This window comes from Lepidochelys kempii, chromosome 7 (genome assembly GCF_965140265.1).
Source record: "Lepidochelys kempii isolate rLepKem1 chromosome 7, rLepKem1.hap2, whole genome shotgun sequence".
In the NCBI taxonomy this organism is placed as follows: Eukaryota; Metazoa; Chordata; order Testudines; family Cheloniidae; genus Lepidochelys; species Lepidochelys kempii.
This window is the reverse complement of record NC_133262.1, coordinates 9,461,555-9,486,903: the sequence shown is the minus strand read 5'-3', so window position 1 is coordinate 9,486,903 and position 25,349 is coordinate 9,461,555. Positions and strand designations below refer to the sequence as shown.

General features: G+C 41.0%; 1 protein-coding gene across 8 annotated transcripts in view; it reads right to left on the bottom strand.

Annotated features, from left to right (window-relative positions):
* MITF (melanocyte inducing transcription factor) overlaps positions 1-25,349 on the bottom strand; it is a 168,071-nt gene that overhangs the window by 92,280 nt on the left and 50,442 nt on the right. The window contains exon 2 of one of the 8 annotated variants that reach the window (XM_073351085.1): positions 14,441-14,546. The exons of 6 other annotated variants lie outside the window; for them this stretch is intronic. The gene's annotated coding sequence lies outside the window, so the exon portion shown is untranslated. Of the gene's footprint in view, positions 1-4,375; positions 4,447-14,440; positions 14,547-25,349 lie in introns of those variants that run through there. One more of the 8 variants, XM_073351088.1, reaches the window with a different exon arrangement.

The window sequence follows — 25,349 nt, the reverse complement described above, 5'->3', positions numbered from 1 at the left end:
AGTAGAAATGCTTCCATCGTGTTCCAATCAGGGAACAGAAGCAATACCGTATGACTTATCTGAACAATCCAACCAACCCGCATAACTGGGGATCCCTCACCGACAACCCTCCAGGGATATCTGCAGTCCAAGTTTAAAAAAAAAAAAAAGGGGGGGGGGGAGGGCTGGCGGTGCGCAAATAATCTCAACACATGCATTCTGAAGCTGTGATCTATTCCTGATTACTTCTGAGGCACGAGAGGTTCAATTGGTCAGATAATCTTATTCACACTGAGCAACTTAATTTTACTGGAAAATTGATACTGAAGGAAAATTTCAATTGTGTTAGGTCAGCTCAAAAGGAACATAAGCAAGCATCACATTTTCTCACCGACGCATGCGTACGTCCCAACATCAGAAAACACAGTTAAGCATGGTAAAGGTAAATATATATTGATGACCTCTTAGTAAGTGTACGTCATATGATGAGTCCATGTACAACGTTTATCACTCACTTTTAACCATACCAATAACAATATTTGATGGAGTGTCTGTTAGTCTTTAGGGTGTTCTGTCAGTGCATGTATTAGTTCAAAATCAAACATCTGGAAGTGTTAAACATTACACAGTTGCAAAATACTGAATGAATCAAATCACAAAGATTATCCATTTCACCAAGCATCCCAAGTTCCATTAAGTGACTTGAAGTCTTCTCACTGCAAGGAGAGTCTATGGAACAGCATTAGACAATGAGACAATAATGTTTTTTTGATGGACCTTTAAACTTCTTATATTGTCTGTAATCTCTCCTAGGAATAACCAAAAAAAAGTTTGTGGAAGAAACAGCGTCATCTACATTATTTTCTTGGTCTGTTCAATGCCCGAATATCTCCATATACAATAATATTTCTGGCAGTAAGACACTGGATTTAATGCTCTAAAAATGCTCCACCGTAGCGCACATCAACACTACCTTTCTGTCACTGTCATTTGTAACCTTGGGTTAGTTTCTATGCATCTTTCTCTCCATGCCTCCAGACAGTCTCCAAGTCTTACTTCTTCCTTGGAAGATACAGAAAGAAGCTAACCCTTTTCATTATGTCATCACCAAACCCCTTGTCAAAATAGCCTTGCCTTCCACCTCAATTACTGCTGCTTTATGTATTTTGTCCTCTGTTCCTCCATCAAGCCAGAGTGTCCAATATGAACATGTGGACACTGATGTTCCAGGCAGGGATTATCTCTGCTGTTACCAACAACTGTATATATGAACATAGGAAAATAAGGTCGAGATTTTCTAGAGTCCCCAGAGACTTTAGTGCAGTGGTCCCCAAACTGTGGGGTGTGCCCCCATAGGGGGGCATGGAGGAAATCCAGGGGGGGTGCTACAGGGGCCGAGTCAGCCCCCATTGGCGGGTGGGGAGGGACCACCACCCAGCACCTCCCTGCCCCCAGATCTGCTCCAGTCCTGCTCCCAGCTACATCCCAGTCTCCCAGCTGCATTCCCAGGCTAAGCCGCGACTCCATTTCTGGACCCAGATCCTCCCTCAGCTGTAGCCCCAACCTCAGCCCCCTTATCCCATGTCTTCCCACCCTCCCCAGAGCTGCAGCCCCTCTCCTGGCCCCTGCTCTGGGGTGGGGGGGATGTGGACAGGGATAAGGGGCAGGGTGACCCTCAAAAGCTTAGTGCCTTTGTTTTTGTTGTCCATCTTGACATCTTAAAAAGGGTCCTTGATTTTCAGAAAGTGCTGAGCGCCTTCTTTTCCTGGCCATCCCAAAGAGTCTCAGGACTTTTAAAGCATCCCACACTGGACACCCAGAACTGGAGAAAAGAAATCAAAAACCTAGTCATTGTAAAATCTTGGCAATTTTCCATTTCTTCAGGTCCATGTGAAAATGTATGTTTATTATACATGCAACAGATTTTGGTTGGGCTGGAGGAAAGCTCCTTTCTCTAGGAGTTGCCATGAGGTAGCGGAGCCACTTCAAAAGTCTACCTCCAAAAAGAGTCTGGCTACCAATCAACCAACCACCTTTTGCCCATTTGTATCTATGGCGCTGGAAGACACTCTCTGGTATTTTTACTGGTCATCATACTGCATGATCTCATGGCAATCCAGAGACATGTACATTTGGTATCTTTTTTATAGGCTTAGAGGCTCCAAGACTGGGTTCTCACTGTGGTGGACACTATGCACACATTGGAGCAGGAACTTTTTCTTGACATAACAGCTGACTGTCTGTATAGACTAGACATAAGTATGTGGGAAAGGGAGAATTATCTCCACTTTACAGATAGTGAACCAAGGCAGATTTAGGAGACATTTGCAGAGTCACAAAGAGCAGTAGATGCCCAACTCCCACTGACTGTCACAGGAGAGTTGGGCACCTACCTATTATCTGTGCTTTTGAAAGTGTCCTCCAAGTGACTTGTGTCAGGTCAGATGAAATGTGTGGTAGAGACAAGAATTTAACCCAACTCCCAAGTGCCCGCCCTGGGCCTTAACTACAAGGTCATCCTTCCTCTGTAGCCATGAAGCAAACCCACATTTCTTTCGTTATCACAGGTGGAGTTAACAAGGTATGCAAAAGACACAGCAGAACTTTGGAACAGTGGGTGAAGCCACCAACACCTGTTAACAGGGTGGGTCAGCAGAAGAGTCCTTCCAGCAGGTCACACCACTACAACAATTGACAAGATCAGCATCCTTCTATCCCAAGCAGTCACAGACACTGAGCTCTTGTCTCCTTTCACCTTTAAGCTCCTCCAAAGCACATTTTGACACACTGGTAGAGCGGAAAGGGGAAGCCTTCATTGCCTGTGCAATCCTCAGTCCGCAAACAGAGATTTAGTCTCCAGCACTTTTAGGTGAGGGCTTAAAAGTTATTGAATGAACAAGCATCTAGAGTGTAAAACCGGAACATGCATTTTTCCCCCCTCAAACTGTACTGTAAAATCCTGCCTATTGGAGTTTGAGCTTTGTAAAGACATTTTGATTATTCTATTAAATCATTTTCACATGAAAAAATAACATTCACCTTTTAAAAAGGTTTTTAAATGAGAATACTACACTTAGAGCAATAATGATATCAAGTAGTATGGATTGTAAGCTTCTAAAACAGAAAATAAAGTAAACCAATTGCTTACAGGAACTATGTTCTAGTTCCTTATTTTGCATACCGAATGTTTAATCAAAACCATACACATGTGGATGGTTAAAAACACAAAACTGAAAAGGATTTCCTACAACTATAATCTGTGCACTGAATGCAAAGTCTGGAAAGGCTGAAATACTGAAAGCAAAATTTCCCCCAAAACAAAGAGCAAAATGCTCTAGGTAAAACGGCAGCAGTAGCAGACCTCTGTAAATGGATATTGCAACATCAGCAGCAGCCAGAAAAATACAGTTCACATGCCAAAGCATTTTTTGTGGGCCAAAGTCTATGGTGAAATAATGGCCTTGAAAAGAATTACATGGGAAGCATTAGCAAGTACTAGCAACAGAGATACAAAACTATAAAAAGAAAAGGAGTACTTGTGGCACCTTAGAGACTAACTAATTTATTTAGTCTCTAAGGTGCCACAAGTACTCCTTTTTTTTTGCGAACACAGACTAACACGGCTGTTACTCTGAAACCATGCAAAACTATGATAGCCGCAGTGCTGCTACTAATTGCACAGCAGCTCTTTAAAAATGTTGGCTATTAGAAATAAGATTACATCTCATTAATCTTATCTTAATTTGTTAGGAATTTTATATGCGTCTCCATCTATACTCTAAGTGAAACAGAAGAATACGTCAGTAAAACAGAAGTGACAAAAGGTCATTCTACAATAAGGAACATGTAATCTTTTAGGGCCAGAAAGCACTTTGGCACACACCTTTACGCAGGTGAGCAGACTCACAGAGTTCAGCGATACGACGCATTGAGCCTGATTCAACGACTACTGCAGTCAATGGGAGTCTTTCTAGCAAGTTCAATGAAAGTAAAATCAGGCCCCATTTCCTTAAAGCTAAGCATTCACTTAGCCTGAATGAGTAATGTGCACAGAAAAAAAAATTAAAAAGCTGTTCCAGGAATTGCATTTAAAGCAATGTTACCAACTCTTGTGATAGCTGGGTTTACTTAAATCAGCAGCTCCTGGAGACAAGTGATACGCAAGAACTCTCAGTTTTCATTAAAAAAAAAATTCTAGTCATCAGGAGTCACATTTTCAAGCTTTTTCTCCACAACCAAGTGTATCCCCTAAAGACGAAAAGCCCAGAAGGCAACTTTAAAAAACAAACAAATCCCTACGTTTATTATTTAAACATCATGACCTTTTTCAAATATCTTCTGGTTTCTCGATTTTTCATTAATACAGTAATAATGAATCCATTGATCAATAGCATACCTGTCAAAACATATTCCCGTGTGAAGGAGTTGTGGCTTGGAGAGCTTCTCTGTAATAATGCTTTTTTCTACCTAACAGCAAAGCGGAAATTAGTACTGACAGTGAACTTTTGCACATTAAAGCGTTTGTGAACAAGGGATTAAATGCAAAGAGTGAGTTAAATTGAAAAGTCAGAAAAAATCCTAAATACCATTTATTTCATTGAAACTAATGAATCAAAAATGTAAATGCAAGATAGAAAATAAGGGCTCAATCCTGCAAACATGGAGGCACATGAATATTTGTATGCACGTATATAATAAAGAAACAATATACTCAAAGCATCACCTAAATTTTTCGAACTGGAACAGCCACCATCCCTACCATCTATACAGTATTAGCCAAATTTTCTCAGTCCAACCCATTGAAAAGTTGAATTTTAACTATTTACCACCACAACCAGAAGAATACATCTAGAAAAATAGATTAACACTGTTGTGCTGAAAGTTAACTGGGATGCCAAGGAATACTGAATTGACAGTATATTACTTGGGGATTCCCGCTCCCTCCCCATTTGACATCCTGCTTGCACAAGCCACACTACCAGAGTTAACACTAAAGAAATTAAATGTTTGCCATAGAGAAAAACAAGCAAATTAAAATTCTCTACTGTAGACTCCTGTTTCCAGAGGGTGGAGATGTGTTTGTTCATTCTGGTGCCAGGTCATTTTGAACTATTTATGCTGACCTGGACTTACTAAAATCTTTATATGCAATAAAGCCAATGCTGTGAATCCAGAAAAAAATGGTTATTTTAGTTGTTAAATACAGTATGTAGCCAAATCGAAGTGTTACATTTGTACCACTCAATCATTCTCCTCCCTCCAGCTTAGCAAGAAGGGAGACAGCAAGACTCTAATAGCAAGCTCTGAGCATTTCAAAGAGAAAGTGTCTGTTTACTCAAGTTTTAGATATGTATTTAAAACAAAGCAAATTTAAGACTTAGAAATGTAAGAAAGTGGCAATAAAGTGAACTGTAACTAGATAGAATTTTAACCAGCAGCATTAAAAAGTCACGAGGAGTTTTGTTACGGATTTCAATAGGAGCAGGAAGAGGCCTTAGTACAATAATCATGGGCCAAATCCTGCCCTCCTATTTTGTATGCGTGGTCCCACTGATTTACATGTTGATTGGTCTTCTTGCGTCTCATCCTTTATCAGAAAAAAAATGCACGTTTGGCATCAACGCGGACTTTAAGCTTAATAACTGCAACCTGTTACAATTGTTCTTAGAGTTTCTTCTATTAGGGTTATGTTCCATTTGTTTTTTCTAATTTAAACATTTCTCTGCTTGTTCCCCTACCCCACTGCAAAAATTTAAAACAGATATTTTGAACAAGAAGAGTATTTATACTAGCAATTAGCAATAAGCAATATGTAAGGATTAGTTCACCCAATTCATGTTGCCCATGAAAAGTGAGTAAATTTCTCACTAAGAGAAGCATAATAACCCTATGGATTAATCTGATTTGCAAGGTAAACCTTAATCTTACTACTGGGAAAGAGAAAATGCTGTTCCTTGATTTTATTGGATTTGCGCAAGTTATACTGGAAACTCCATGGAAAGTTTAAGACTAACTTTCAGTACGTTGTGCAGCAATGACCTAATAACTCCAGATTCAAGCCCAAGTACACTGAAGTCAATGGGAGTATTTCACCTTTTCCTTAACATGGACGAGTGCTCTTCAGAAGCACACACACAAAAATGTTGAAAAGCACAGCATGCAAATTTTCAGTTAATACAATGGAGAGTCTATCCTGAAAGGACCTCATGACAGCATCACTCCAAATATGCATAGTTAAATAGTAAAGGCAGTGATAATGGACATTTTAGTCAAACATGGAAGTCAAACAGCTGATCATTAAAGATCATATAAAGGTCTTGTGCAAACTTGTTGGACTTTTCCATTTTAGAAAAAGGACTAGGGAGGAAAGATTTACAATTTTATTAAACTCCTTAAGATACAGCCAGCAATTCAATCATAAGTACCTCCAAGAGTTTTATCACCCTTATCTTTCCATTCAGAGACTACTTTTGAGTAAGTTCATATACCAACTTCCTTATCTGAACTCCATACACAGTACAAGCCAGACTCTAGTTCTTAATGCATTTCATGCAAACCAACTAACGGCAAGGAGTTAGGAACATGTAAACACAATACCATACTAGAATGGCTTCCCCCAAAACAGAAGTTGTTTGATACAAAAGCACCATATTTTACACTAACAAACAAAACAAAAAAACTCAAAACTTACCCTCTGAATTCATTTTTTTTTTTTTTTTTTTTTACTTTTTGACCCAGCGAGGCAAGAGTTCCCAATCAACTGTTTCTCTGATGGCCACAAAACCAAAGCTATACAGAAAGGTCTTACTAAGCACTAGCTTTCAGAAATGGATAGCACTTTTTCCCTCCTACTATCCACCTCCTAGCCTCTGCTATTACATTTGTGCCTGCTTTTTGCTAGAAAACTTCTGCAAATGAAAACAGATGAGTAATGACTGCTACTTTATGAAAGTCCCACACTCATCATCACTAATAATAGCTCTGTTCCTTTTGCTACTCAGAATGTTTAGAGGTTGAAATGCTGCATGAAACATTTCCTTGCACAGATCCAGTACTGTTTTCCTGTACCATACTAGGCCCTGACCCATCAAACAGTTATGCGTATGCTTAACTTCACAGATATTCATTGGATCATTGACTAGGAGTTGCTCCTCACATAAAGGGATGACATGAGAGAAAAACAAGACTGTGCTTAAACTCTGTTTCATCCATTAGTGATCCCTGAACTTTGTGGGGGAAAAGTCTGAATCCAAACCTAGATCTCAGCTTTCCAACTCAGGGACCTCTGGTATTTGGAATCCCAGAAAGATTATATAGCACCTACCACAATGGGATCCTGGACCATGTCTGGGACTCCTAGGTGCTAGGATAATACAAATAAATAGTAATAATGAAGTTTAAAAAGGAAAGTAGAGGCATTACTGTGACTTGGCCAGTCTGCTCATCACAGGCATGCTTAACTCTCCAACTAAGCAACGTATATAGTGTTTTTGTAACTGTGTTGGTCCCAAGATATCAGACAGATGAGGTGGGTGAGCTACTATCACCTTACCAGACGTTAACTAAGGCTGGTGAAGACAAGTGGAAGTAGGTGGCATTACAGGCAGGCTCCTGGATCTAAAGAGTTGGACCAGGGCTGCCCAATACATAGAGATAAAGCACATGCTTGTTACTTACTGTGGGCATTCCAGGCAGAGCGTTAGAGAAACAAAGCTTGAAGGCACTTAAGGGTTATAAGTTAAGAGGTGACAACTTTTCACCAGTCTGGATTGCATCCCAGAACATATCAGTTGGCCCAATGAAAGATATTAACTCATCCACCTTGTCCAATTAAACAATAACAGAGACTGAAGTGACTAAACCCGTCCTCCAACTATTATCATGTTGTGTGAGCAAGCAAGCCGTCAAGTGGGGGAAGGGGGCGGGGGTGGAGAGGGAGAAGAGAAGAGAAGCTGTGAAATGATAGTGGGAAAACCATGGCAAAAGCCTTTCTTGCACAAACATGGGTATGATTCATCAATTATAACAAACCTTTCATTAAACCCATACGGATTATCCCCAAGGCAATTACAGGAATGCCTGGGCACAATAAAGAGATGTGCCTTTCAAGTGATCCTTTTTCCTGACAGGTCTGCATCCTGACTGACCTAGCTGATTCATCCAGAAGGTTTCTGACATCTTCCCAGTTTAGGAAGGACCTGTTCAAGTGGTCTTTCTAGGGTGTTACTGTAAACCCTTTATAGAACTGGGAGCGCCTCACACGGCACACTTGGAACTGTTGCATTCTGCTATTCAGTTCTTTAACAGTGGAGTTAAAGATGGACAATTCTTTCTTACTCAGACACAATTAATGATATGAAAGTACATATTAAAGATATTTCATACATATTGCACTATATTTTTGAACAAAGACAGAACATGGTGCATGGCTATCTACTCAGATAAAACTTTGGGTATACTTAGATGCCTTCAGGTCTGTACAAAGCTGATTTCTCTTGAATTGGAATGGAAGCATAGCTATTCCCTGAGCAGCCAAGTCACACTAATCAGTCATCAAACTTTATTCATAAAGCTCCTACTTTTAGTACAGCCCTGTATTTAAATAAACTGCAATAAGGTTTTAGGGCCTAGTCCTAAGCTGCCTGAAGTCAGCAGAAAGACTCCCACTGACACCAACAGGCTTTGCCTCAGGCCCCTTGGCAAGATGAATTAAGAGCAACTACTCATTTTGGGTACACAAATTGATACTTTTATAAAGGGACTGATTTTGAGAGAACACAGGCCCGCCACTTTAAAGTGTGTCAAACTGGGCACCTGAAAAAGGAAGCACCCAAAATCATGCGTCATTATTGATCATCTTGGCCTTTATCCTTCTTAAAAAGGTTAATTAAGTTTTCACTAGTTGTCACAGATGCTAGCAAGCACCCTCTCCTGGCCTTCCTCTAAGACTGCTGTGAGAAGAATCCAAGCCTCTGTTCTCTGGATCCCCTGGGTTCCTCCCTTAGCACTTTCCTTGGGCACTGACTCTCAGTCTGTTACCCCTTCTCAGAAATGGGGCTCCTCAACGCTAACTCCCAAGATACCCCAACTTAAACATACGGCTCTCCCAGAACTTCACCTGAAAGGTGTGAAGCTTCTAGTTTAACTAGACTGCCACAAGGGAAAGCAGTAATTGTGAAGCAGTTAAATACAGAGTGACAATTTGCACTAACACTTTTATGCTCTTTTACACTTAATCATGTAAAGCAAGCACAGGAGAGTACAAATCATACAGAACACTAAAACTCATGTCCCTGCCTCAATCTTACCACTCCAGGGCAGTCTCGGAGCTGAGGTCCAAGTCCTTTGGGCTCAGGAAAGTGGGCAGGTCTCCCTTCCCCATGTGGCTGCTACCTGCTACGTGGCCTCTCCCTCCTGGAGTCACCTTCCTCAGCTTCTGTGACTTTGCTCTCCCTTGCCCCATGCTTCCTCTTCACATCTGGCCCCCTCTGTTCCTGTGTGGCTTTTCATTTAAATCTCTTCTGGTCACCTGGCCTCTTTTGTTCTCCTCCTGGTAACTTTCCACTGCACTTACATACACCCTCCCTTCAGAGGAAACAGCTTAAAAAAATACCTAAGGATGCAGCTGCTTTTTTAACATAACATTCCACGAGGTTTAAGTACCATTATTAATATTAAGTGTTTCCCATTGTCCCTGTCCTGGTACGTATCTGCTATACAGGGCCTGTCAGCAATGGTATATCCACATACCTGTAGGCACAGATGATACAGGGTTTTTTTTCCCCCATAATACATCACAATATCAATCAGAATGCATAAGCTGTGCAGATATAGCTCCAGTTCATCACACTAGTGTATCGATATTTCCAATTTCTACTCCATGACATTTGGCTCAAATACATGTTACCTTCTATAAAGACTTCTGCTGAGGCATAAAAAGGTTCTTTATTAATTTGTAAATGTACTTTTTACTGTTTCACAGTACGATGTGACAACAGAGTACCACTCTTGCACAACAGGAAGCTGAATTATTGGGCCAAATTCATTCCCATGTAACTCCACTGGAACTGAATGAGTTTCAAAAGAGGTGATTTAGCTCACTGTTTATTAGCACATACAGCACCAAACATGAGCCCCATTATGCTTTGCAATGTACAAAAAACAAAACATGCAGGCTAAAAAATTACTGCACAAAGAGCTTAAAAGCAGTAAGAAAGCTTTGGACTGATTTTTAAAACTAGGTGAGAGTATTAAAAATGAAATCCGTTCCAAAATGGAACCAAATTATCTGATACTTGAAACTGAAGTGCACAAGTGGCAAAACATCATACCTAGATCCTGAGATGAGATTCTTAAAGCACATATTGGGTATACAATCAAAGGGTAGTTACTGTAAAAACTAATTTTTTTACACAGAAGCACAGAATGGGAGTAATTACAGAAAACCAAACAAGCAGTACTGTAGTTGTGAATGGACTGCTGACAATAGATAGAAAATGCAGGGATACCAGCAGTGTAGTAATTAATGTTTTTTTAAAACTCTACTAGGACATAACTCTCTGCTATGAAAAACCTGATTTAGGTGTTATGTTTAATAATACTGACCAAAATAAGAACAAAAACAGAGCTATGATAGTGATTCACTTTTAGATTCTTGCACTAACAAGAGAGACGCTTACATTATTCACTCTGGAAACAGAACTAGTCTGGGAAAGATTTACATCTTAAAAAAAAGGGAACAGCCAACAATATGAATAACAACAGAATCATCACAACTCAACATAAAATGTAAAAAAGGAAAGAGGAACATACTACCATTGACCAGTCAGATTTAATCTAAAAACTTGTTAAATGAACAGAATAATGGACAGAAATCACCACAGAGAATAATGACAATATTCCGAATAAAATTACACACATTCCTCTTCCTAAGGATGTTGTTCTCAGAGATTCAACCAGTCTGTTTGCTCACTACATACTGAACTCATTCCACAAAGCCTAGACACCTGTCTGATTGGAACGGCTGTTGATCACTAGGCTAAATGTGAACATCTTGATCCATAGGTGATGGTTTCCACATTCCATCATCATTCTCTTAACGTATCTAGTGCCTTTCCATATATTTCCTCAGTGTTTTAGAAAACAAGACATCAGGAGATCTGAACTGACATTCAGAGCATATAAACAATCTTTTGTTTATATGCTTCCTAATTTAAAATTAGGAAACAACTGAAGAGTGTTTCTGAAAAAACACCTTAAAAAAAGAAAAAGAAAAAGGGGAAAAAAAGCTCCAGCCTTCCATACAAAGTATGTGAAAGTCAGAGCTGGTCAGGAACTGGAAGGAAATTCCAACATTTCCTGTTTTTGTTTGTTGCCAATCAGAACAAAAAGCTGAAATGTAGAAATTTCCTGCAAAGTGAAAATTCCAAAAAGTTTTCGTTCAGGACTAACAGCCGTTTGTTTCAATTCATTTGAAATCGACTTTTGTATTGATTATAAATATTTTTATATAAAAATCTAACCAAAATATTCTGTCTTTTCAGTCAAAAGCAGCCAAAAATCAACATGTTCCCATGAAACATTGTGGATATTTACTAACCTGCACTGAAGGTCGTTCTGTTGAACATTTTTTTGACCAGCTCTATTGAAAACATTTTACAAAGTGGCAACGTAAAGCAGAGAGGGGATCTTTACAGAGCTGACTATGGAGACGGTCGGAGGCAGAAAGGAAAAAAATAAAAGACAATAGATGAAGATCAAGTGAATTAAAAAGAGAAACCTGAAACATATTCAAGAGTTAAAAGGCTGGTAAATATGCTCAGAGACTAGTTACAATCAAGGGACTGGGGCATCAGATTCAGATGTAGGCGGGTGACAGTGCAAGATTTTTAAAGAAATATAGTGACTCATAGGTAATTTCATATATGGGGCAGCATAAGTACAAGAGCAGCCCATACAGAGTAAATGGACAGGAGACAAACTGGGAGGAAGCGTATATAAGGGTGAGTAGGTGGTAGAAGGTCAGAGAGGAGTTTAGGAGCAACAACTCCATGGAGCTTTTTCAAAACCAGCGTGAAATCTTAGCCACAATGAAATCAATGGGAGTTTTACCACTGACCTCACTGGAACCAAAATTTCATCCAATGGAGGGCAACACTGAACACGCAGGTTTTATTGCAATAGCTATCTGCTTAGCCACAATCACACTCCTCCAAACAGTCAGCCACAAACGGATATGTAGATGAAGTAACCGAGAACCATGCATTAGTGGATAATATTTACACACTGGAAAAACTTTTGCAGTTTGAAAAACAGTAAAGATTTTAGAGTAACAGCCATGTTAGTCTGTATTCGCAAGAAGAAAAGGAGTACTTGTGGCACCTTAGAGACTAACAATTTATTTGAGCATAAGCTTTCGTGAGCTACAGCTCACTTCGTCGGATGAAGTGAGCTGTAGCTCACGAAAGCTTATGCTCAAATAAATTGGTTAGTCTCTAAGGTGCCACAAATACTCCTTTTCTTTTAGTAAAGATTTTGTCAACTGTTGTTGTAACAACTGTTACGGCTACACAGTTTGGAGTATTTAATTTTGAAAGTAATTAACTTCAACCAATGTAGAAAATGTCACAGGAAATGGTCCAACAAATAAATATTACAAAATGAGTAAGGTGTAGAGCTTGTAGCCTGCTTTGCCAAGTCTCAGACTGTGATCTGCAATCTGTTAGTACACCAATTCCACCAATTTGATTTTAAGGTTGAGAAAAAAATCTCATTAGCTCTTCTTCAGAATTTATGATTCAAGCCTGACAAAAAACACACAGTGAAAATTCCAGCACTGTCACCATTATTTTTAGCTAGTTTATTCTGATGTATCCAAAATCCAAATGCAGCATATAGCTAGGACATCCACTATACTAAACAAACACACACATAAGTGTGGTTTATTAGGCCTTTAAGTGCTATCTTTGGGGTTGAAAAACCAATCTTCAATTTTCATAGCTTGTGGAAATCTGTTTCCCTCTTTGGAGAATAAACTGCTCCTATTTTTGACTCCACTTCAATTAAAAAAAAATGAAATGAAAAAAACAACCAAAAAAGTGTTACTGGAAAAAATTGGTCCTGGAAAATATTCAGTGACAAAACTCCAACAGCAGGAATGTGGAAAACTGCATAGCATATAAATAGTTAAAAAGGACACAATCTACACAACCTTACTGTACATGTACATATCCAAGTATGGTCTCAGTTGCACGTGCCCTGTATTTTCCAGGCTCTACAGCAGCGGCTCCATTTTTCATGGCATCCAGAGTTACCAGACTATACACTAGAGCTTGGAAGTGAAGCAAACACTCTGCAGTGATTGATCACTAACGACTCTCAAGCATAAACCATATTACCTAAACTCAGCTCCTGGGAACAGGCCAAATTAATTTTTCTTCTGTGCCAAGATTTATCAAATTTGCTGAGATTGCAAGCAAGTTTTCCCTAGTTATAAGACCACCACCTGGGGAACCAGAAAAAAGTGCTCTGATAAAATCAGAACCTAATGATCCTCCGCTCTGGATCGTGATTCTCCACTTGGCCTGTCAGATCCTAAAGTATTGTTGACCTTCAGGCCATAGCGCAGGGACTACACAGTCCCCTTATATTTTTGCAAAGGAGATGAGAATTGGGCAAGAGGGGAAGTGATTGGGTACAATGGGTCATGCTACTGGAGAAAGTTTGGTTTTGGATGTCTGTTCAGTCTAGATTTATGTGATTCTGTATTGAGGTATTTGTACATTCACCCAAAGCACAGGAGAGAAACATTTCATAAATCCAAATGTAAAAAGGCTTCAGCTACTCATAAATGAGATGAGCAATGAGAGCCTTTAGCTGTAAAGAGATAATGTTGATTAGCAGCAAGTCAACAATGTATGTATACTTAGAGCCACATAGATACCAAATATTATATGCATATGACAGGCAGTCACTCACATGGCCCAACCTTCAGGCATCATGCTAAATATTCTTATTTACTCCCTGTAATTAAGCTTGTCTCTAGAAGTATTAATCATTTTTAGAGACTCACGGGTCTGGCCTTCTTTACCACTATTCAAAACCTATTAGCGGAACTCTGTCAACTATGTTAAAGCCTTGTATCAAATCTCTACATAGCTAAAAACCATCAAAACCCATATTTCGTCAAGGTAGCCAGAATAAAACAGTTGGCCTATAGGCACATTTTGTCCAAGTCACAAGCATACCTAGTGCAGAACATTGCTCAAGGGAGAAACCTTCATTATAAACATTTTATTTACAAATTATCAAACCCAACCTAGCTCTAGAGGTCTGGTAAGTAACTGAAAAGTTCTTTTAAGCAAAAGTGAGTTTCCAAAGTACCTGGACAGGAATCCAGCCCTTCCTTCTCAAATACACTAGTTCTGTAGCATACTAGTTAAAAAGAGGGAATTGTGCCTACCTGTTATGTTGGAACAGTGCTCAACCACAAAATTGTTTACCAGTTTCAAGGAAATGAAGTAGTTGGAAAAAGCAGAATGGGACACCTCTTTTGCAAGAAGACTCTGCTGGTGACAAGTAATTCCAATTTAAGAACACCCTGCATGGCACAGCATATTTGTGGTTATTTATCATTAAACAAAACAATAAAATATATTGGTTCCGAACCTCTTTTTCCCAGTCTGCATCACTAACAAATAGGATATAATTTCTCTTTCATACAAAAAAAAAAAAAAACCCCAAAACAAAAACAACCACACCCCGCAGTCCACAACCACAGGTAAAGACCTGCCTCACAGAAACTAAATGCACAGCACATCCAGAATTCTCTACACCTTATGTCAGGTACGTCAGGATTTCCTTCAAGGCCTCTTTCCACTCAGCTTCCCAAGAACTCAGTTCAACTCCAGACTGTCGCTCCGTGATCTTTATTTGGCATACCGCAAAGCTATGCTGAGTTGATAACACCCAAACGCATGGGATGGATGCAGCGTACATCACAGATCCAAAGTTACACAGAAACCCCTTAGAATCATAGAATATCCTTCCGCCAGTGAGTCCGCTCAGGCGGGGCTCCTGGGGAAGCCAGAGGGTCCTGCCCCCCAACTCTGCAGTCAGACGGGACTCTCAGCCGGCCAGTAAAACAGAGGTTTATTAGATGACAGGAACATGGTCTAAAACAGAGCTTGTAGGTGCAGAGAACAGGACCCCTCAGCTAGGTCCATTTTGGGGGGCAGTGAGCCAGACAACCACGTCTGCCCTTCACTCAATGTCCCAGACAGCCCCAAACTGAAACTCCCTCCAGCCCCTCCTCCTCTGGGCTTTGTTCCTTTCCCGGGCCAGGAGGTCACCTGATTCCTTTGTTCTCCAACCCTTTAGCTCTCACCTTGCAGGGGGGATGGGCCCAGGCCATCAGTTGCCAGGAAACAGGGTGTTGGCCATTCTCTGTGTCCAGACCCCTGCACACACCTGCCCTCTAGGGCTCTGCAATGATCATACACCCTTATCCCACCCCCTAGATTCTTAAGAACTGCCTAGGGGACACTGAGGCACCCCCACACTATTCAGAGGAACCATTAAGAACAGCCCCACTTCGTCACACCATCCTTTTTAAGGTCAGCCTTGACAAAGCCCTGGCTGGGATGATTTAGTTGGGGATTGGTCCTGCTTTGAGCAGGGGGTTGGACTAGATGACCTCCTTCCTTTATATAAGTCTACACATCATGTTACGTTCACTATATATTGGATTACATGTTTTGGGATTGGCTTGGTTATTTTGCAGAAACCAGTCCCTGTACAGCACACTCAGTCCATGCACTCTCCATGTCTGACTTTACACTTTACCTCACGTTTACATTCCCGACTTTTCTTGTCCACTGTTATTTTGTTCTTAGTAAATGGTTTTCTGGGTGTTTCCCCTCTTATCTTAGCTAGCTCAGACATTCTGTCTTTTAGTTTACTGACATTTACTTCTCTTAGCACAAACATCCTGTTTTCAGCCCGCAGATCTAGTTACCTCTCAAATCCCATTTTATAAGAAATTAGATTAATTAATTAGAAATTAGAAATGAAATAAGCCTCTCCCATATTGAATTACTCATGTAGGCCTCATTTGACAAGGTGTATCTTTCGTTTCATCAAGAGTGCATTCAATGATCTGGAAAACCTATAGCAAACGTAGGAAACAAAACAAACCTTTCACCAGAGATGAGGGGGCCTGGAATCTGGGAAGGTAAACCCACGACCAGAGTGGCCATCATCAGAACAAATCCCCATTCACAAACCCTGCGAGTTCCTGAGGTCCTTGCTGGAAGTTTTGTCCTTAGCACAGGAGCTCTCAAAGACCATTCAGCCCTCAATTGTCACTTGTTGCAGGAGTTTTTTTTGGAAGAGCCTCAGCCAAACTACACCTGACTTCACTCACCTTGCTTCTGCAGTACAATAATTGTAATCCATTAAGATATGCCCACTTCCTAAAACAGTATCCAAGGCTCAACAGTTCAGTTAGGCCGGTTAGTTTTCTCACCTCTACCCCACCAACTAGGAATGATATTTGGAATATACACATGAGGTGACAGAGCTTCCTTATGAAGAGGTATCACACAGCAATATCAGGTAATGAGATGGTCCCACCCCTTTTATTATGAATTACCTATATTCAACTGCACTGAAATCAATTGAGGAACAAAGGAAAGCTTGGGACAACGTAGGTAAGAACACAGGTCACCAGAACAACATTAATGACTTTTCCATACCCATCTGCCTTGCAGCTAGTTATCACAAGGTTTCCCTGGAAATAGCATCCCATCAGCACCGGCAAGATATTCAGGATAGTCTTACATTGCTGCTGTCCATTCTGTACCTATTCTAGGGTCAAAAGGAGGGTTTATGGTCTTCTCAATAATCAGTCTGCCATCTTTCATGACTTTAAATTCACCTTAAAAACCTATTGCAGAAGATAAATGACTATTCACAGAAGGTGTTGCTTGCTATCCCGTGCGCAGAAAGAAACAAGGAAACAAAAATGTGACACTGGATGAGTATTTTCAGTAGTCTAAGAATATGCTGCAAGTGCTGCAGGGGCTTTTCCAGAACTCCTTTAGACACATGACCAGATATGCCAGATGTTTCTTCATATAGCTAGGAGTAAACATGGAAGAGAGACTGCTAGCAACAGCCATTTCTGCAAAACAAAGCAATTCAGGAGACTGACTTATATAGAATTACTTTTCTTAGTTAAGAAACATGGGACTGGAGAGAATGCGATCAATTCCTCGTATTTCCTCACAAGTACATTCTCAAATATTTCTTCTAGAAACTGATCACAAACTAGAAACAGATGCAAATTTGCACATATGGCTCCATATTTCAGTATATCTAGAGAGATATAGTCAGTACATGTTCAAATGCAGAAGTTAAAATTAAATTAAATACTATACATCACTACTAAGTCATTTTCAGCTTCTCAAAACTTGTGAAGGTATTTGTTTCACAACAAAGGTACTTGCAGCAAAATACAGATCCAAACTTGGGCCTATTCTCAAGAAGGCAGAAAAAGAACGCCCAGTTTTAGAGGGGAAGGTAATGCTGACCAATAAATCTGAACCATTTATTTCAATAAAAATGAGAGCTGAAGCATCCTAGTAGGTGTGGGTCCAGACACAAATCTCCCATCCAAGATATAGCCTATGTATACACAATTTTTTCGAAGTTTGTATGTAATACATTTTTTCTTTATACACAAAAATCTGTTAAAAGCACACTATTTAATTTGCAAAGTCAAGAACTCCAGTTAGGATATGCCAGATGCACAGGTGCCTATATAACCTTAATTCTGACACCTTCTGCATCCGCACGGTGCACTGAATGAGCCAGGAGTCCAGGGGGAAAAAATGTCATCATGTAATTAAAGCCTGTGTTATAAATGTACAAGGGGTTAGAATTAAGGTTTCATGGGTAACCTTAAATTGGGCATTTTAAAATTTTTTCCAAGTATTTAACTTTCCAGTTTAAATGTTCTTTCAATGTAGTTCATGTCCATACACAGAAAATCTGTATAAGTGACTGCTGCACATCATGAGACTTGGGTTTTTACATTTTTCCTTTTTGGGGGGCTCCAGCAGCCTAGATTTACCTGCCCCTCCCCTCACTCACCAATCTCTGACGTAGCTGCTCCAGTAACAACCAGCTTGTACTAGGACATAGGGTTGCCAATTCTGGTTGGATGTGCTCCTGGAGGTTTCATCACACGACACAATATTTAATTGAATGTTAATCTTGAATTCCTGAAGACTCCAGGACAATCCTGGAGGCTTGGCAATCCTACTAGGGCAGCATGCTGTCCACGTGAGCATGCGCAGTACAAGCCAAGCAGCAACTCGGGCCATGGGCATGTGACCCAGTGTGCCTCCCCTCCCCCCTGCATACATTACCTCTGGTCAGTTAATGTTTTGGCAAGTTGTCAACACTTTCCTGAGGAATGCAAGCAGGAGAAGGGAAATTATGATTTTCAACGGTTTATAACTCAGCAAATCCTGATTGGAATTTCCTGGGACAAATTAAAGGCATCTCTAGCCTCAGGGCTTTGACCCTGCTAAATTTCAAAGGCCTTCTACAGACAATGGAGGCATTAGGACGTCTCAAAAACCTTTTACAGTGGAAACTGTTAGGTGACCTAAATACAGGTGTCACTACCTACTCCCCCTGCAATTCTGATATTGCTACTTAGGGTACTAATTGAGTGTACTTGTGCTAACAGATCACGTGTGTATTTGGTTTTCCATATGTGGACACAAGAATAGGAGTGTCTTCCTGTTCTATGGCAGCTTTAAGGGCGGAAAAGAAAAGATGCAAAGACAAAAATAAGGTCCCCAGCAAAGAGAAATGCTTGGACTCTGAATAAGACTAGACTTAACCAGTGAAGCAGCATAAAGCTGAGTTCTTAAACTTCCTTAGTAACATTAAAGTAATCTATTGATACCCTTAGCAAGTCTATGCTTTAATCATCTGGCTTACAAGATCTGACGTACAAGAGCCAGAACTGCAAGCACATCTAAGGTAATGTCATGTTTATTTTTGTTGATGACTCTAACTTGGATATTCTTGCCTTGTGTATCCTTTAGCATTTTGAAACAAACAAACCATTTCATTCTCCAGCATGTTCTTTTCATGTGTGTATTAAATTACATATTTAGGTTCAAGAGTAGGCTTGACTAGTATGTGTCAGCAGAAGAATGACTGAACAATCTGAGGACAACACAAGGTGAGCACTTCTCAATAGGCTTTCGTCTGACAAGTGTCATTGAACTGTTTTATTACATTAAAAGAACAAGCAATATTTTAATAGTAGTTCAGTGGGTCTCACGTGGAAACTAAAAAGAAGAAAAAATGAACTCACACACACACACACAGAATCCCAAAGGTGACTCAGTCTTTAGTTATGTGATTACCCAGCCAGTAGTCACAGCCACTTGAGTGTACAGTCCATGTGGCAATGTCACTCAAAATATGAACTCCTGCAATATATCCATCTTGACAGCGAGTCTTTGCAACACTTCTGAAAAGAGCACTCACCATCTCATTGGATGCTGCTCACCACACCATCAAATAAAGTATAAGCCAAAGAAAAAGATAACTATTGATCTCCTGCTGTTTTAGTGGTATTGCATGTATACAACAGCAACCTAGAGACCCACCAACAAAATTAATAGACTAGACATGGCAGTTTAGCACTCCAAAAAGTTTGGAAATACATGTTTAACTATTGGCAATGTTCACTTTGCTTGCTTGTATGCTGCAGTCTTTAGTTATCCTTTAGTTGCCAGACCTGTTATTAAGGCTGCCCAACAGTTTCCACTATAAGACCCTGCTTTCAGTTGCTTATACTTTTGCCAGACATTAACCGTTTGAGCTGAATAGTTTCCATGCCAAGGGTCTGCCTCCAGCTGATTTTTTTTTTTTTTTTGGAAAGTTTCAGTCAACATTTCAGTCATTTCTGAGAATAAGATTAGTGCAAGACAATGTATCTTTCAATTCTCTAGCCATCTTTTCTTTGGAAACCTTTAGCGCCCCTATGCTGTGGAGGAGGGAATTGCAAATGGGCAGAGGTGGCCTTTGTGTCAGGGCTGGGCCTTTTGGCATCCTTGTGAAAATCCACCCAAGTTATAAGCCTATGAAAATGCGCAGTAGAGACTTGCTAGAACTTAACAGCTAAAATCTCCCAAGATTCCATCCTCACCAACCATGCCTGAGCCTCTTACAGTTCCTGAGGTTGACCAAGCTGTGCATGTACCATCCCCATAGAAAAACTGAGCATGTCCCCTCGAGTCCAGAGCTCCAGGGTGAAGCTGGCTGCTCCAGACCAGGCACTGGAACTGACAGCAGGAAGCCCATCTTACTTGTGCTTTCAGTGTCCCTATTGCTGGCAAACAGGTTGCATGGAGAAGGAAGCAGCCCGATTCAAATGCAGAGGGGACAAGAGCCAGACCTACAGCATTGCAGAGGAGGATTAGGATGGAACAAGGTTGGGGGAGTGGGGCACACAGGGGCAGAGACTGGCGGCTGGCAGAGAGGTGAATCAGGAGACTGTGAACCAGAGGAACAGGGAAAAGGTGTGGAAGAGAGGAAATATCTGACAAGGAGCTCAAGTGTGGGGTAGAATGAAGCTGGCTGGGAAAAGACTGAAGACAAGGAACTGGGGAAAGATGAGGACATGGAGATGGGATGAGAAGCCCAGGATAGGAGATTGGGACTGAGCCAGTGGTAACAAGGAACATGGGTGAGGGTGGGGGAAAGAGACCAAGGAATTGGGGAGAGACCTGGGACTGGCTGGGCAAGCTGTCTGGAGATAAGGGGCCACAGGATACAGTAGAGTGAGGGAGACTGGGAACCTGGTGGGGTGAGATTAGGACTCACTGGACAAGGAGACTGATGAGTAGAGACAGACTAATTAGGTGAAGACAATGGGACTGGGACAAGGAGACTGTGGTGCAGTAGAGCACAGACTTGTGACAGAAGACTCACAGGAACAGTGTCTCATTCCCCTCTAGTGCTAGTCCACACAGCAATAGTAGGTTGTCATCCTCTATCAGTTACTTCAGTAGCTCAAGCAGAAGAAGTCTGAGTTTTGGATCTAAAAGGTACCATCCTACTAAGGGCGTCATAAGATGCCAGACAGTGGTATCTATTTTTTCAGTGCGTTTTTTTTTTTTAAACTAGGAAATTACACAAAAAACTACATTAAAAGAACATTACAGTTGCAAACTTCAGCTCACAAAAGTTAAGAAATGTAAGAATGACAATTGCCTGGGCAACCTTAATTTATCCCCATTGCACATATGCAGTATGATACAATCTTTAATTACATGATATTTTCTTCCCCACAGGGCGCCTGTCTCATTATGTGCACCGAATGGACACCACTCACTGAATTAACATCTATTCAGTATTCTGTCCTCTCATTGCTCAATGAGTGGCCCCAGGCCTTACTTACTGCACGCTATTCAAACCATGCTCTGAAGACAGAACTATTAATTTCCTCATAGGATTTTCTATGGTGCTCATCGCTATGGTGTCGGAGTGCTTCACAAAAATTAATGAATCTAGTCTCACAATACTCCTGTGAGATGAGTGAGCGGAAGTATCTCCATTTTACAAATGGAATTTTAGGCAAAGCAAGCTTAAAGGTCAAGAGTATTCACTAATTTGGGGTGCCAATTTTGAGCCACCTTTGACCTGATTTTTCACAGTACACAGTTTATAGCACTTTATATGTTCAAGCACAGCTCCCACCAACTTCAGCTGCAATTGTAAACACCCAGCACTGCTGCAAATCAGACCCTAGAGAACCAAATCAGGCCCCTAGAAAGAAAGGAACACACAACTAGTGACCACCTGTGAAAAGTCTGCCTTAAGTGACTTAGCTAGCATCACAAAGGAATTCTGTGGCAGAGGCAGGGAGGGAATCCATTTCATTCAGCTGACATAACCATGAAACTACCCTCTCTTCCTGCAATCACCTGCCTTGCTCACTAAGCCCCTTTCAATTTCTGCAACAAATGAGGCAGGGATCCTTACAAACAAAAGTTTCCTTCACTGCACAACCCTAATTCACCCCAAGGCAGGAAAATCCTGAACACTGAATAAGGCCTGTGGGAAAAACAGTATGTCATCATGTAACTGAAGACTCCACAGGCCATCATAATTCTTCTGCATGATCACTGCACCATCTTCAAAGGTTCAGATCTCAGGTCAAAACAAAGCTAAACACCCTGCAGAAGAAGGAAACGATTGCTCCTCGAGGATGGCTAGTTCCATGCCAAAAGACACCTTTCAAGATGGAGCAGTTTTGCCTGTAAAACTGTTCAAAACATGGTCCTTTCATTCACATGGCTCAGCCGTTCCAAAAGAACTCATCTTCAGGCAGAGACCAAGCACTGAACATTTCTGCCCCTAAGTTTACAAGCTGCATACAAGCTACGAGTGACTGCAGCAGCATTCCATTTTTATTTATTTTTTTGAAGAGTCACTTTGATGCACCAAAACCTCGTGAGCCGGTGATGACACTACAATCAATTATTTTGACTAATTTTTAAGTCTTACCAGAAAATATAAAGCACATAAGCAGAAAGATCGTAATAACAAGCTAACATAGCCTGGCTGGTTTCATGGTCCTTTCCATCAATAGGAAATATTAAAAGGGAGGTACCACAGTCTTTCAGAGCGTAAATAATTAAATTCTGAGTGACATTTCAAAGCATTCTTAAAACGAGCCCAGCTAATGGCTTAGGAAACTGTCGTTGAAGAATTAGTTTCACTCTTGCTAGAATAAAATTGACATTCATGATTTTGAGAAAAGTTCCATTCATGATATGAGCCACATAAAATTGCTACCGGATAGTTCTCGCTGAACTTGTTAACGAAGACATCAGCAAGCAAAAAGAGTTACAGATGGCAGCCATCAAGTCCCGCTACATCCCCACTCCACCCATTCTATACCCAGCACAATAATTACTCCATTTTCTTGTGTCTCTCTGGAACAGAACCCATAAATTCAAAACATGAGAGAGAGACACTTCAAGTACCAATTACCTTCTTTAGATACCACATAATGGTGGACTTTCAATAGGTCCACCACTAGAACCCGCAACAGAATTTGTATGTGTTTGCATTAGGTAGACTAATTTCTTAGCGGTCTCGGTCACAACTAGGCCCAGTCCCTAACTGGAGGGTCTCAAGTCTGTTGCAAGAGGATTCACATGCTTCCAAGTCCACTGGGTCTGGGCACCATTCTCAGCACTTGTATGTAAGGCACACGTCCAGGTTACAACCTTCTCTCTGAGCCCTTCCTTGGGATGTGGGACTCTGCAATCCAGCCACCCCAGGCCCTGGAACCACAGCCTCAGACCTCCCCAGACCCCTAGTTGCTTATACACACTCCTGCAGAGAGTTGAACCTAGGACTTTTAATCTAATCCCTTCAGGGACAACATCGCAGAAAAGTTGGAAACCACAGATTTAGCAAAGTAATTTCTTAACTAGTCTCTTTACTATTAAGCAGCACTGGAGGGTTACTTCATCTTTGGAGAAACAACAAGGCCTGAGAGACACACAGCACTCGTCTGATCTTTCCCCTTCTGAGTGTCTGAGGCATCTCAGCATTTCAGGCTAAGCAAAGGCTCTCCTGCCTTCTCTCTCCTAGCCATTCTACTTTTATGTGGCAATGGTCTGCCCCTCCTCCCCCACTCAGAGAAGCATCCCGTCCCCTTAAATACAGTCTCTCTCCTTTCGCCATGTGCTCAAGTTGAGAAGGTGCAGATCTACCAGCCATGCTAACACGCCTGTGTAGAAAATGCATTGTTCCGTGGAGTTGGACAAGCAGTTGAGAGACCTAGTTGATGGTCCTATATTGCTCCATGATAGACCTCCAACCAGGCATCAGGCTCCTTTCTTGGCAAGAGTAACTGTCTGGAATACAACATAGCAAACTTGCCTTGGGCACGGTTAGATGTGTTCAGCATTAGCACAAAATGGAGATTACAATACAAAATGGAGGTCAGGATTTGGTGCAACCATATCCCACCCTGTCAGCGTCTCTAAAATTCCAGATTTCAACATGCTGGAGCCACAGATTCAAATTCCTACAAGCTCAATTCAGCTCCAAATTCTTACGAGATAGATGAGAATTGTGCATCTTGCATGTGTGGGAGGGGGCCAAGTTATGTTGAATGAAGCCTAAAAAAGCCAGTGTCCCTTCCACTGTACAGGCATACAAGAGGACGTAAAAGTAAGGATCTGACTGTGTGGCCCTGGTTAACATTACTGCTCCCCCAGCATTTTACTGGGTGCCAGCTGGAGACAAATTTTCACCCACCAGAAGGGGATGGAGGTCAGAGATGCTTCATGTATAAGATTTAAACAGAGGAGATGAAAGGTAACTGGGAAGAGTGTGGAATAAGAGAGAAGTAAGGAAGAAAAAATGGTATTTGTGAAATGAGCAGATGGGTCAGAAGTGATAGGGTGACATCTTGCCCCTGTTCTACTCTGTCTACACAGACTGAAACCTTCAGTTGTTAAACTGCACTGGGGTGGTTATTTATATAAGGTCTTCTCACCACTTGCTGATCCATACACCATCATATTTACAGTCACATTTTCTCCTCAGCTCTCTGCCAAAGGGAGAAGAAGGAAGAGAACTCTCTACCCAGAGATCCTTCCTGGTTCTGGCTCTGCTAGCTAGCCTCTCTCTCCCCTGCACTTCCTGCTTGTCCCTTCTTTCTTATAGCTCCTGCGTTAATGCGACAATTTGCTCATTAGTCCTCCAACACATTCTAATCCACTAATTAAGCTACATCAGGTCCACCAAGTGAGGAATTAATTGGTGTTTAAGTGACCAGACTGCTCGCTCAGCTATTGATCCCCAGTACTCTGTCACAGATCTCTTTTACCCCACTTCCTTCTCTTCATTTTTTCCTTGATCACAATTTTCCTTCTCTCGAAGAAAGCGGTGGCCTGTTTAACAGGAACACCCCATTTTCAACACTTATAATTCTGAGGTAAAAATCTTTTCAACTTTCTAAAAAAAGATAAGTTTTCCAAGGAGTGGCACCAACATCTTTCCCCTTCCCACAAAGACATTGGCAGTCTTGTTACTTGCGTGTGCCATAATTGTTTAAAAGGATTATCAATCACAAAAGCCTGGTCTACACTACAAAGTTAGGTCAACATAAATCTCCTTGCGTCAACCTATCTGTGCATGTGTCTACACTAAAACGCGTCTCTGGCCAACACAAGCGCCCCATTACAGTGATGCAGTAAAACCATCTCCCTGAACAGCATAGCGTCACTGTCAACCTACCGAGGTCAACACAGTGG